At 45.8% G+C, this 14,913-nt stretch overlaps 1 protein-coding gene across 1 annotated transcript in view; it reads right to left on the minus strand.

The window, feature by feature from the left end:
• LOC138951424 (transient receptor potential cation channel subfamily M member 5-like) overlaps positions 1-14,913 on the minus strand; it is a 56,361-nt gene that overhangs the window by 20,751 nt on the left and 20,697 nt on the right. The gene's annotated exons all lie outside the window — the stretch shown is intronic.

The following is a 14,913-nucleotide window of genomic DNA, read 5'->3' on the forward strand; positions in this document are numbered from 1 at the left end:
TGTCCCACTACTCCTGAAGTGCCTGCAATAGATCGCGGTGATTTGCCGGCGCTTCTTCTCGCCTGCGCACACGTCTGTCCAATTCATCCCAGAGGTGTTCTATCGGGTTCATGTCTAGCGACATGGATGGCCAGGGAAGCACCTGGACATGGTGGTCGGTGAGGAACTGGGTGGTGAGTCGTGCTGTGTGCGGGCGAGCGTTGTCCTGCTGGAATATGGCATCCTGGTCAGCCAGAAGAGAAAGGGCGTGTGGGCGCAGAATTTCCTACACGTATCGCTGGGCAGTTATGCGCCCTTGGACGTGCACCAGGAGCGGTATTGATCGCCCCCCACACCATGACGCCTCCACCACCATGAACGGGTGCCTCATGCACACAGTTGGGCGCGTAACGTTCGTTTACTCTCCGGTAGACCCTCCTCCGACCATCATGTCGCTGGAGCAGGAAGTAGGACTCGTCGCTGAACCACACGTGTCTCCAGTGATTCCGGACGGTCCAGCGAAGGTGCTGGTTGCCCCACTGCACTCGGTTCTGGCGATGGCGGCGGGTGAGGACAGCTCCTCTGTGAGGTCTGCGAGCTCTCAAACCAGCTTCATGCAGGCGGTTCCGCACGGTCTGGTCCGATAATCGGTGTGGCCCGGGGAGAGCCTGGACAGAAGATGAGGCCGACAGGAAACGATTCCGGAGGTGGCGGAGCCGTATGAAGCGGTCGCGAGCAGCAGTTGTCGCCCTTGGTCTTCCCGCTCGTGGCAAGTCAGCAACGGAGCCAGTGGCTTGAAACCTGACCCACAGTCTACTGATGGTGCTCTGGGACACGTGGAAGTGCCTGGCGATTGCACTTTGACTTTGGCCTGCTTGTAAACGACCCAATGCAATTTGGCGGTCTTCTCTGCTCAATGGGGCCATCTTTCGTCGCTGAATTGTCGTCTGATTTCTTTGTGGCGAACAATCCGCTTTTATGGGTTTTGGAAGACATGGTGAGAGCTCAATATTCCCCGAGTTTCACGAGATTACACTGAATCATGACGAGTGGTCATGCCAAATGAGCAATGTTGACATTGTAGCCACTGACAACGCATGCGTCACGTGCAGAGCTCACTTGTGGCAATGGACGAAAGGTCGACGACCAGATAAACATGTTCTGCAGTTTGGTGGATATCCTTGTAGCCATATAACTAAATTAACCAAATATTACAAGCTATGCGTTTCTTTTTTTGAACAGTATATATGGTACTGTGAGGTTGCCCTCATGGAAATTCGGGCTGCTTTCTCCATGGGGAGATACCCATATACGGCGATACCCACAAAAAATGTTTTTCCTGTATGACAGGGGAGGCTACCCCTCCTTTCACAGCAGACTCTGCACCCGAGTTGTTGGTCTTTAAGTCAACACCGGTGGATTTTGGAATTCTGTTTGTAATGGGGTCTGGTGGTTTCCGATTGTCTTTATGTTCATGGAAACCTTCGGGTTTGCATAACAGTTTTTATAGGGCTAAGGAATTGGCCCTAACATTTTCAATCCTGTTTGATTGCACTTCGCCTCCCGAGGTGATCGTAGTGTTACGGCACTCGGTTACATCTGGCGCTTGCGAGCAGGGATGGGACTCGGCATGATATGTTCAGGTAATGGCATAATATGACCACTGAACATTTTCGTGCTGTTCCCATTCTGCGAACTTGGGATGGACAGTGGTTCCCCGGTTCGGAACTTCGGGACGAAGTTCCTTTCACAGCAGACTCTGCATCCGAGTTGTTGGTCTTTAAGTCAACACCGGTGGATTGTGGAATTATGTTTGTGATGGGGTCTGATGGTTTCCGATTGTCTGTATGTTCGTGGAAACCTTCGGGTTTGCATAACAGTTTTTATAGGGCTAAGAAATTGGTCCTAACATGTTCAATCCTGTTTGATTGCACTTCGCCTCTCGAGGTGATCGTAGTGTTACGGCACTCGGTTACACCTGCATGTGTGTATTCATGTATTCAGTGTATGCTGAAAATGTATCTGTTTTCAATTGCAGTATTCCTTTAAATGTTCTAAATTATTTGACTGTGTCCGATCACAAGAAATTACTTTATAAGCAATTTTTTAGAAATGGTCATTGAGTGTATCTGTAGGAATGTCAACTATTTGGGAAGATTTTGTTGAAGTTTCTTTGTTTGTGAGTTGGTTAATTGCTTTCCAAATAGATTTTGAATCTCGTTTAGATGTAATGAGATGTTTACGTTTTCGTTTCAAGGAATTTACTTTATTTCTTTGTTGTGTGTACTATTTGTTTGTTTGTTTGTTTGCTTAACGCCCAGCCGACCACGAAGGGCCATATCAGGGCGGTGCTGCTTTGACATTTAACGTGCGCCACACACAAGACAGTAGTCGCAGCACAGGCTTCATGTCTCACCCAGTCACATTATTCTGACACCGGACCAACCAGTCCTAGCACTAACCCCATAATGCCAGACGCCAGGCGGAGCAGCCACTAGATTGCCAATTTTAAAGTCTTAGGCATGACCCGGCCGGGGTTCGAACCCACGACCTCTCGATCACAGGGCGGACGCCTTACCACTAGGCTAACCGTGCCGGTGTGTGTACTATTCGTGGGTACGGTACCATGGTTTTTTTAAGAAGTCACGGTAATTTGCAGTATTTTCTATGTCTTAGTCTGTTGTATTTTATGTTGCATGTAAGTCTTTTTGTTCCTTGCATACTCGGATGCAACGGATCATCATAGAGAGCTTTCCTTGGAGCTCCGTTCTCAGTGGTGAAGATCGGAGCATGATCGATGAGAAGCATCTGTTCCACATTGCACACAGACTGTAGCGCAGAGTTTGAGGCAGTTATTGTTCTTTTCAGTGGATGGTTGCCACAAGGGGGAAGAATTGAAGAGAATTGAAGCTTTGCTCCTGGAAATACAGATACAAACATTTGTTTGATGAGGCTCCTCCACGAGGCCTCTGTTACTGTGTTCCTGTAACAAGTGTTAATACCAACATGGGTGATTACACACTGTACGTCTTTGCATTTTGGAATATTCTGGAGCCAATGCAGGAGATCTTCGACTGTTAGACATGATACACTTATCTTTTGTGTTGATGTTTTTGAGAACATAAGATCTGGGTTTACATGTTTTATTGTTGAGTCTCCGATAATGACATGTGTAGTGGACTGGGTGGCCAAGTGGTAACGCACTTGCGCTCGGAAGCGAGAGTTTGCGAGTTCGACCCTGGTGTCACGTAGTGGTGGCAAGTGTTTGACGACTGTTGTCCTTGGTGGCAATGTTGCGTTATTTTCGGCGCGATGTATCATTGTGTGTTTGTTGATGGGTGCATTCCGTGCGATTTCCCTGTGCCAGTTGCTATAACACTGTCAGCGAATTATGCACGCTTAGATGGCGTATCTCGTGCGCTAGCTGCGGACCTCGGGTTGCAGCATTTTTGCGCAGGCCTTGGGTTCTGTCTCGTGCGTATGAGTACGACAGAACTGGGAGAGTTCACGGGTTGGATGGCAGAGAAGCTGGACAGAGTCTAGACTGTGTGGCGGTGTTGGGGTTTTGATGGCAACTACCAAGAGCCGCTGGGCTTCTTTTCTTCTTGATTTTCTTCATCAACCCACCTGTTGCCTCGACCTTGTCACCGGTGTTGTCACCGTGGCAGTATCCTGCAGCGCTACTGTGTCCCACTCTCAGCTTGGGATGTCCGCCCGCCTTCGGAGCTTGATTTGTGCACCGTCGAGGCCGGGTGGGTTCGCCTCCACCGTGCTTCGTCTCCACCGCCGTCCGTCCTCGTTGTCGCCGGCGCTGATGGTGGTGACGTAGGGGGCTCCAACTACGCTCCCGCATGAACTGACGCCGAGACCCTGGTTCCCCACTTTCAGGAAGCCCGCGCTGCATGAGCCGAGCTTCAAGTTACCCCGTCGACATTTCCGGGAAGGACCAGCTTACCTGCTTAATTGCAGGCAGTCTATCGTCGACGTGACGTCACCGTCAAGGAACACTTATCTTCGCCGACAAAGAGCTAAGTCTTCCATCTTTTCCTCTCTCTTGTTTCCCGGCCCGACAGTGTCAGTCATTTTTTTGTTTACCCCACAGAGAGGAAAAACTTGTAAATATCGAGACAACGCAGGCTCGTCTCAATAACTCTTGATCCTCGGGAGGAGTCCCAAGATATGCATCAGGGAGTAGTCCCTAGACTTTCTTTGAATATTTATTTCCTGCGTTTTCCCTATTAAATGTACAGGGTCAGTCTTTATTCTCTTAAATCTTCAATTAATTTTTTCTGTTTCTTGCGAATTTCATGAACGATTACTGTGGCGAAGACCCTTGAATTATTATTGATCGCAATCTATCGCAGGTCCTTTTTCCCCGTGTGCTTGATTGCCTAAGGCTGCAGCCGGACGTCTGCCTTGCCTTGTTTATACTTGTATATTGTCGTGATCTAGCACAGGGGTGCTGAGTAACTATTCCCATTAACCCTTACTAACCGCTTAATAGTTGAGTGCGTGTGCATGTGTTATAAGTGTGCTTGAAGTTGGAAACAGAGTGAATACAAATGAGAATAATAACTTGAAAAAAAATGCAAAACGGGCTTGGTTATTTCTTTTATTAACGCCAACAACGCAAGTAACTTACATTTCACGCCTTGACGTGACACCAGGGTCAGGGCGTTAGCAATTTTCTGCCCCCTTTCCTAACCTAGGTGGTGGGTTCAAGTGCTAGTCTTTCGGATGAGACGAAAAACCGAGGTCCCTTCGTGTACACTACATTGGGGTGTGCACGTTAAAGATCCCACGATTGACAAAAGGGTCTTTCCTGGCAAAATTGTATAGGCATAGATAAAAATGTCCACCAAAATACCCGTGTGACTTGGAATAATAGGCTGTGAAAAGTAGGATATGCGCCGAAATGGCTGCGATCTGCTGGCCGATGTGAATGCGTGATGTATTGTGTAAAAAAATTCCAACTCACACGGCATAAATAAATCCCTGCGCCTTGAATATGTGCGCGATATAAATTGCATAAAATAAAGAAATAAAAAAATTAAAAATCCCTGCGCTTAGAACTGTACCCACGGAATACGCGCGATATAAGCCTCATATTGAGTTCCAGGGTTGACCCTCTGTTCTCTGATGTGAAGCTTTGGCGTTGAGGTGTGTTTTGGCGTGTGCACATGTTCATTGGTCTGTTTCTGTTTTGGGGGTGGTTTTGATTGTTCACGATCATACGTAAATGAGTTTGTTGATTAACTTAGAATGGATTTGAGGTTGAAATGTTCACATTGCAAGAGAGTGAGCATAAATCCCTTTCTGGCAAGCTGGCATCACTCAAAGATGGGAAAGTATCACTGATTGATGTGAAGGATGATTCCACCTCAGGCACCTTGACATCTTGTTTTAACAATTTTGACTTTGTACGAGATATTTCCAAAACGGACAGATCTGGTTCAGCGTTGGAAGCTGGCTTGTCAGAGGCGCTAGGTTTCACTGTAGTAGTGCTCACAGCTGAATCTAATTCATGATGAGCATCAGAGTTAGTTTTCAGTTGCTTTTTCAGATCACCAATGTGTGATTTTAAGTCACTATTCTGCTTTTGAAGTTCAGTAACTTTTGTGTCCAACAAGGAGATTTTTTTCATTTAAGTCATCCATTTTGCTTTTCATGTGGTGTTTTAGTTTATGCTTGATTTGTGTTTTCATATTTTCACAAAATGACAACATACATTTGGGAGCATCCTCACACATCTCATTTAACCTGTTGACATTTTTGTTGAGCATAAACATTTTCGTGTCATTGCGTTTCAGTTTGGTATGGCACTTTTTAACAGACAGTCATGTTATTTTTCTTTTTCTCAATATTTCCCGTCGTTTCATTGAAACAGTCAATAGGGCAATCTTTTCTTTGTTCGTGTTAGGTGTTTCATCTCCAGCTATTGGCATAGGCGCAAGTGTAATGGCATTTTCAATGGCAGTTTCTTCTTCTGCTTCTTGGTCTATTTCATGAGCCGCGGGGATATCATGAACAACAACCCTACCTGTTTTCGACAAAGATGTCACAGGTAACGTACTACCATTTCAGATAAATGATTTATACATGTTTTTAAGACATCATTGTTTGTCTGTTTTTTGACACACGAATATATTGTTTTTATGCACTCAACAAGATCAGCAAATTCCTCGTCTCTCCAACTTGGACACTTGTTGCCCTGGACCAGAACCTTCCCTGTTGTGTAATACACAGTAATAGTTATCAGTTTACACTTTCCACAGCTCACAATCATTTTTGAGCGAAATAGATCTTTAGAAGGTAGTTCAGTAGGTATATACGACAGGTCGTCCGAGTTTGTGATGTAAATCCGCCGACAAGGATTGTCAGATTCATCAATCCAGTCAACGTGAAAATTGGAAAATAAGTTAATATCACAAATGTATCGTTTGTATACGACTTTTCTTGTCAGTGGAAGAAGGTGGTGAGTGTCACAAAGATGTGGGTATGATATTTGTGATGTGAAACACGTCGTGATTGTAACCTCCCTAAAGATTGAATTGCGATGCGTAGGGGACAGGAGAAGCGTTATCACGGGTTTCGTGGGTTGCACGAGAAAATAGCTTTAGCTTGACATGAGTTGTGTTTACAAGTTTGAGAAATAGAGCTGGTTATGAACTAGAAAGTTTACAGCGCTTAAGATGTTCAACCAGGAAGGTTGTCAGCGTGTGTCGGTCTTGTTCGGGGAACAAGCACTCTTTCAAGAGACGGGTCTCTTAAGGTAAATGATTTACTATGTTGTATATTATTGAAGCTTGAATACATAGCTGGAATGTAAATGTTAGTGTATACAAAGTGCACTAAATTCTAGAGTGAAGTTTTAAGAGAATTCTTGTTGTGATTGTATCACGGTTTTTGTTGGGACATTTCTTGAACATAAATGTTGTTATGCATTTATGTTATGTTTAAGACGGTGATGCTATGTATGGTAGTGTTATTCATAGATAAAGTATAGCTTGGATATTGACTGTGGACGGAATGTGAATGTAGAATGAACGAGAATGTATGAGATGATACATGACTGTTTAGGAAGAAGAGATGGTTTGAGAGAATGTTGTATTAAGACTTGGGTTAATTCTTTAGGAGTTTCCATGAGGAGTTTTCCATGGCGTGTACGAGGGACGGACCTTACACGGGAGACTGCGGATCGATGGTGGAGGAAGAGACCACATCGGCGCAGATGGCTGGATGAAAGAGTCTCCATCGTTACAGGTCGTAGAGACGACGGTTCTTTTCGTTAATGGCGAAAGTGTTTCTCGGGGAGAAACGTGAAAGGTGTATGTTGGCATCTATAAAGAGAGTTTCTGGGAATTCATCATCTACGTGGATTCATCGATTCAGCGGCACAAGGATGCGTAAATGACGACATGCAGCGAGCCGTGATACGAACTCGTGAGTGTCTGTCAACACCTTATCTTGTGCGCTAATCTATAATTGAGATAGTATTTTGTTTGTTTGTTTGTTTTCTTAACGCCAAGCCGACCACGACGGGCCATATCAGGGCGGTTCTGCTTTGACATATAAGTTGCGCCACACACAAGACAGAAGTCGCAGCACAGGCTTCATGTCTCACCCAGTCACATTATTCTGACACCGGACTAACCAGTCCTAGCACTAACCCCATAATGCCAGACGCCAGGCGGAGCAGCCACTAGATTGCCAATTTTAAAGTCTTAGGTATGACCCGGCCGGGATCGAACCCACGACCTCCCGATCACGGGGCGGACGATTGAGATATTAACTGTATACTATGTATTTACATGCATTGAGTGAATGCTATAAGATTGTGTGAACTGTGTGTTCGAGAGGTTGATCCCAGCGAAGCTGGAGGTATCCCGTGAACGCTATACTGTAATCGATTTGAGAAATGTGCACACCGAATAATACATGATTAAGTAGATGTGCAACGCCAAGGCACTGCATACCCCAGCGAAAGACAAACCTCTCTGTCTCTGTCTCTGTCTCTGTTTCTCTCTCTCAAACACACACACACACGAACACACACACACACACACATACCCCAAGTTACACACGTACACACATACACACTCACTCACACGCACTCACTCACTCTCTCACACACACTTCATACACACAAAACACACCCCCATACGCACATATAGACAGACGGACATATACACACCTTTACAAACAAACACACATACACACACACACACACATACGCACACGCGCAAACACACACCCATCCACCCACTGTCTCTCTCTCTCTCTTTCTCTCTCTCTCTTTCTCTCCCTTTCTCTTTCTCTCTTATACAAACAGACACACACCCACACACACACACACATGTACATACGCACGCATGTACGCACGCACACACCCACAGACACACACACACACACACACACACACACACACACACACACACACACACATTGACTCACACAAATCTCATACACACAAAACACACACTCATACGCACATACACGGTTGGCCTAGTGGTAAGGCGTCCGCCCCGTGATCGGGAGGTCGTGGGTTCGAACCCAGGCCGGGTCATACCTAAGACTTTAAAATTGGCAATCTAGTGGCTGCTCCGCCTGGCGTCTGGCATTATGGGGTTAGTGCTAGGACTGGTTGGTCCGGTGTCAGAATAATGTGACTGGGTGAGACATGAAGCCTGTGCTGCGACTTCTGTCTTGTGTGTGGCGCACGTTCTATGTCAAAGCAGCACCGCCCTGATATGGCCCTTCGTGGTCGGCTGGGCGTTAAGCAAACAAACAAACAAATACGCACATAGACAGTCAGACACACACACCTTTACAAACACATATACACACTCATACACACACAAACATACACACAAACTCATGCACACATACATTCACACACACACACACACACACTCTCTCTCACATACACACACACACCCAAAGTCACACACACATACACACACTCACTCTCTCACAAAAAACTTCATACACACAAAACACACACCCATACGCACATATGGACAGACGGACATACCCACCTTTACAAACAAACACACATACACGCACACACATACACTTATGCCCACACACACACTTACACACACACGAGTAGGCTACAGCCTCATGCACGCGTGCGCACACACACACACACACGCAAATACACACACACCACACACATACGAGTACAGACGCATGCACGCGTGCGCACACACACACACACACACACAAATACACACACACACACAAACAGTAACACTAACACATACTTGCACAAAAAGAACACAAACACACACACTGCGCGAGAGAAAAAGACTACAGGGAGGCATGACGCCATGATGCATCCATTGACGTCAAAGACGTTCGACCGTGACGTAATCTTCTTACGCGAGCTTTATCCATAGACTTGGAAACTACGGAATTTCTACCCGTCCAAGGCGGCCTTGGGTGGCGTTTGCTAAAAAAATGGGGGCGCCTATTGCACCCACCGTATTTTTGTTAGTATGGTCCCAATTTTTGGTGAACTTCCATCTCCAACTGTAGCACGTAGCCGGGCACAAAGAATCCTTCTTTATCATGTATTATTTGGTATGCACATTTCTCAAGTCGATTACAGTATGCGTTCACGGGATACCTCCAGCTTCGCTGGGATAAAGAAGGATTCGTTGTGCCCGGCTACGTGCTACAGTTGGAGATGGAAGTTCACCAAAAATGGGGACCATACTAACAAAAATACGGTGGGTAAAATAGGCGCCCCCATTTTTTCAGCAAACGCCACCCCAGGCCGCATTGAACGGGTAGACATTCCGTAGTTTCCAAGTCTATGGATAAAGCTCGCGTAAGAAGAATACGTCACGGTCGAAAGTCTTTGACGTCAATTAATGCATCATGACGTCATGCCTCCCCGTAGTCTTTCTCTCTCGTGCAGTGTGTGTGTTTGTGTTCATTTTGTGCACATGTGTTAGTGTTACTGTGTGTGTGTGTGTGTGTGTGTGCGCGCGCACGCGTGCATGAGTCTGTACTCGTGTGTGTGTGGTGTGTGTGTGTATTAGTGTGTGTGTGTGTGTTTGTGTGTGTGTGTGTGTGCACGCGTGCATGAGTCTGTACTCGTGTGTGTGTGTGGGCATAAGTGTATGTGTGTGCGTGTATGTGTGTTTGTTTGTAAAGGTGTGCATGTCCGTCTGTCCATATGTGCGTATGGGTGTGTGTTTTGTGTGTATGAAGTTTTTTTGTTAGAGAGTGAGTGAGTGCGTGTGAGTGAGTGTGTGTGTGTGTGTGTGTGTGACTTGGTGTGTGTGTGTGTGTGTGTGTGTTTGAGAGAGAGATAGTGGGTGTGAATGTGTGTGTGCATGAGTTTGTGTGTATGTCTGTGTGTGTATGAGTGTGTATATGTGTTTGTTTGTAAAGGTGTGTGTGTCCGACTGTCTATGTGCGTATTTGTTTGTTTGCTCAACGCCCAGCCGACCACGAAGGGCCATATCAGGGCGGTGCTGCTTTGACATATAACGTGCGCCACACACAAAACAGAAGTCGCAGCACAGGCTTCATGTCTCACCCAGTCACATTATTCTGACACCGGACAAACCAGTCCTAGCACTAACCCCATAATGCCAGACGCCAGGCGGAGCAGCCACTAGATTGCCAATTTTAAAGTCTTAGGTATGACCCGGCCGGGGTTCGAACCCACGACCTCCCGATCACGGGGCGGACGCCTTACCACTAGGCCAACCGTGCCGGTCTATGTGCGTATAAGTGTGTGTTATGTGTGTATGAGATTTGTGTCAGTCAATGTGTGTGTGTGTGCGTGCGTATGTACAGTGTGTGGGTGTTTGTTTGTTTGTTTGCTTAACGCCCAGCCGACCACGAAGGGCCATTATCAGGGCGGTGCTGCTTTGACATATAACGTGCGCCACACACAAGACAGAAGTCGCAGCACAGGCTTCATGTCTCACCCAGTCACATTATTCTGACACCGGACCAACCGGAGTGTGTGTGTGTGTGTGTGTGTGTGTGTGTGTGTGTGTGTGTGTGTGTGTGTGTGTGTGTGAATGTGTGTGTGCATGAGTTTGTGTGTATGTTTGTGTGTTTGTTTGTAAAGGTGTGTGTGTCCGTCTGTCTATGTGCGTATTTGTTTGTTTGTTTCCATAATTATCAGGGCGGTGCTGCTTTGAGATATAACGTGCGCCACACAAAAGGCAGAAGTCGCAGCACAGGCTTCATGTCTCACCCAGTCACATTATTCTGACACCGGACCAAACAGTCCTAGCATGCACTAACCCCATAATGCCAGCCGCCAGGCGGAGCACCCACTAGATTGCCAATTTTAAAGTCTTAGGTATGACCCGGCCTGGGTTCTAACCCACGACCTCCCGATCACGGGGCGGACGCCTTACCACTAGGCCAACCGTGTATGTGCGTATGAGTGTGTGTATTGTGTGTATGAGATTTGTGTGAGTCAATGTGTGTGTGTGTGTGTCTGTGGGTGTGTGCGTGCGTACATTCGTGCGTATGTACATGTGTGTGTGTGTTTGTGTGGGTGTGTGTCTGTTTGTATAAGAGAGAGTGGGTGGGTTGGTTTGTGTTTGTGCGTGTGCGTAAGTGTATGTGTGTGTGTATGTGTGTTTGTTTGTAAAGGTGTGTATGTCCGTCTGTCTATATGTGCGTATGGGGGTGTGTTTTGTGTGTACAGTGAAGTGTGTGTGAGAGAGTGAGTGAGTGCGTGTGAGTGAGTGTGTATGTGTGTACGTGTGTAACTTGGGTGTGTGTGTGTGTGTGTGTGTGTGTTTGAGAGAGAGAGAGAGGTTTGTCTTTCGCTGGGGTATGCAGTGCCTTGGCGTTGCACATCTACTTAATTGTTATTGATATTTTGAGGTGAAATTGTGTTGTAATTTGTGAGGAATTAATAAGTCTGTATCCTCCCAAATTCTGTGTTTGAAGTGTGTAGTGTGAAGAGTGAAGAGTCAGTGTAATTAGATAGGGCAGAACACGTATACATAAAAGTAACTCCTTTATTCGCACTATAATCTTCATGACAGTTAGGTACATCAAAAGTGAGTTGTTTTGGGTCTTTCTTGATTTCTTGAAAGAGAGAAAGAGAGAGAGAGAGAGAGAGAGAGAGAGAGAGAGAGAGAGAGAGAGAAAGAAAGAGAGAAAGATACAAACAGAGACAGACAGACAGACAGACAGACAGACAGACAGAGAGATAGAGCGAGAGAGACAGAGAGAGGGTTGTGGCATACAAGCATTACAAACAAGTGGTTTTTTCACCCATGCAGAGAGGCACCCCTATTCTAATCACATATATACACGGACATTCACACACACAAATATGATATTTAAAAAAAATGTAATGGAATATGTACACATCGAATGCTTAACAGAGAGAGAGAGAGAGAGAGAGAGAGAGAGAGAGAGAGAGAGAGAGAGAGAGAGAGAGAGAGAGAGAGAGAGAGAGAGAGAGAGAGAGAGAGAGAGAGAGAGAGAGAGAGAGAGAGAGAGAGAGAGAGAGAGAGAGAGAGAGAAACAAAATCACTATCTTCCAGGAGTAATGGAAGTAGTGAACCAAACCAAACATTGTGATTTACCAACCTCCAAAACTATGAATGAAACGTTTGCTGTGAATCCAAGTACGGAAACATCTCATAGCATGTGTACCAGATGCACATTCAACCCAAAGACGAAGCTTGCAAACAATAGAACATTGACAAGAGGGTTGCTAAAGGGAATGGTGATGTCCAAGTTTTCACCATGTATCTGCAGGTCGACTTGTTGGCCCTATGCATCTAAGCACATGACAAATACTTCAAGCCCAAGCTCTGCTGTCACTACTTTACATTGTACAACTTGAGTGACACAGAGGTTACTTGCTACTTTTGGGATGCCACTACTTCACGTTGTACAACTTGAGTGACACAGAGGTTGCTTGCTACTTTTGGGATGCCACTACTTCACGTTGTACAACTTGAGTGACACAGAGGTTGCTTGCTACTTTTGGGATGCCACTACTTCACATTGTACAACTTGAGTGACACAGAGGTTGCTTGCTACTTTTGGGATGCCACTACTTCACGTTGTACAACTTGAGTGACACAGAGGTTGCTTGCTACTTTTGGGATGCCACTACTTCACGTTGTACAACTTGAGTGACACAGAGGTTGCTTGCTACTTTTGGGATGCCACTACTTCACATTGTACAACTTGAGTGACACAGAGGTTGCTTGCTACTTTTGGGATGCCACTACTTCACATTGTACAACTTGAGTGACACAGAGGTTGCTTGCTACTTTTGGGATGCCACTACTTCACGTTGTACAACTTGAGTGACACAGAGGTTGCTTGCTACTTTTGGGATGCCACTACTTCACGTTGTACAACTTGAGTGACACAGAGGTTGCTTGCTACTTTTGGGATGCCACTACTTCACATTGTACAACTTGAGTGACACAGAGGTTGCTTGCTACTTTTGGGATGCCACTACTTCACGTTGTACAACTTGAGTGACACAGAGGTTGCTTGCTACTTTTGGGATGCCACTACTTCACGTTGTACAACTTGAGTGACACAGAGGTTGCTTGCTACTTTTGGGATGCCACTACTTCACGTTGTACAACTTGAGTGACACAGAGGTTGCTTGCTACTTTTGGGATGCCACTACTTCACGTTGTACAACTTGAGTGACACAGAGGTTGCTTGCTACTTTTGGGATGCCACTACTTCACGTTGTACAACTTGAGTGACACAGAGGTTGCTTGCTACTTTTGGGATGCCACTACTTCACGTTGTACAACTTGAGTGACACAGAGGTTGCTTGCTACTTTTGGGATGCCACTACTTCACGTTGTACAACTTGAGTGACACAGAGGTTGCTTGCTACTTTTGGGATGCCACTACTTCACGTTGTACAACTTGAGTGACACAGAGGTTGCTTGCTACTTTTGGGATGCCACTACTTCACGTTGTACAACTTGAGTGACACAGAGGTTGCTTGCTACTTTTGGGATGCCACTACTTCACGTTGTACAACTTGAGTGACACAGAGGTTGCTTGCTACTTTTGGGATGCCACTACTTCACGTTGTACAACTTGAGTGACACAGAGGTTGCTTGCTACTTTTGGGATGCCACTACTTCACGTTGTACAACTTGAGTGACACAGAGGTTGCTTGCTACTTTTAGGATGAGTCAAAAAGAGAAGTCAAAGGCAACAGTTGGAAAAACAACCAAGGCAATCATTATCTACAAGGACTGCTGTGGGTACCAGAACCGCAGTTTAATAGTCTTGGGAAACGCCCATCTTTACTTTGCAGTCAGTCAAAGAAAAGTGTTTTCCAAAAGTTTCCTGAGAAAGGTCATAGCTGGATGAAAGTGGACACCCAGCTATCAAAAACAAACTAAGGAGAAGGCAGATAGTCTGGCCTGCTGAATACGTGGAAGTCATCACCTCTGCAAGAAAAAGGCAACCTTACAAAATTGTCCAGGTGGACCACACATGCTTCAAGGACTTTCTTGATCTCAGACACTTCTGGGGATCCACAATTGGTGGCTATTCGCAGTACGAAGTACCTGCCTGACGGTACTTGTCACTACAAGCTCATCTATTCTGAGGAGTGGCGGCCTTTTTTACAAAGAAGGAGAGCACATGGTGAGCCCGGTATCACCCCTCAGCTCTACACAGTACGGCTGACCATCAAAGACATAAAGTGGCAGCACCTTCAGCATGTCAAGGTTGTTTTCAGTAGATTCATGCCAATAGTATGATGGTCTACCCCATGGTCGTTAAGCTCTGCATTCTCATGAGTGGTCATCCTGCATAACTACTAGCTGTTCAAGGACATTCAGATGACAATTGCCCTCAAACTAAGATAGCTCATTGTTTTCAAGGAATACCCTGTTTTCTGTGCATACAAAAAGGTACTTGTATTGATGTTTACGCTTCCCT

This window comes from Littorina saxatilis, linkage group LG16, assembly GCF_037325665.1.
Source record: "Littorina saxatilis isolate snail1 linkage group LG16, US_GU_Lsax_2.0, whole genome shotgun sequence".
Lineage (NCBI taxonomy): Eukaryota > Metazoa > Mollusca > Gastropoda > Littorinimorpha > Littorinidae > Littorina > Littorina saxatilis.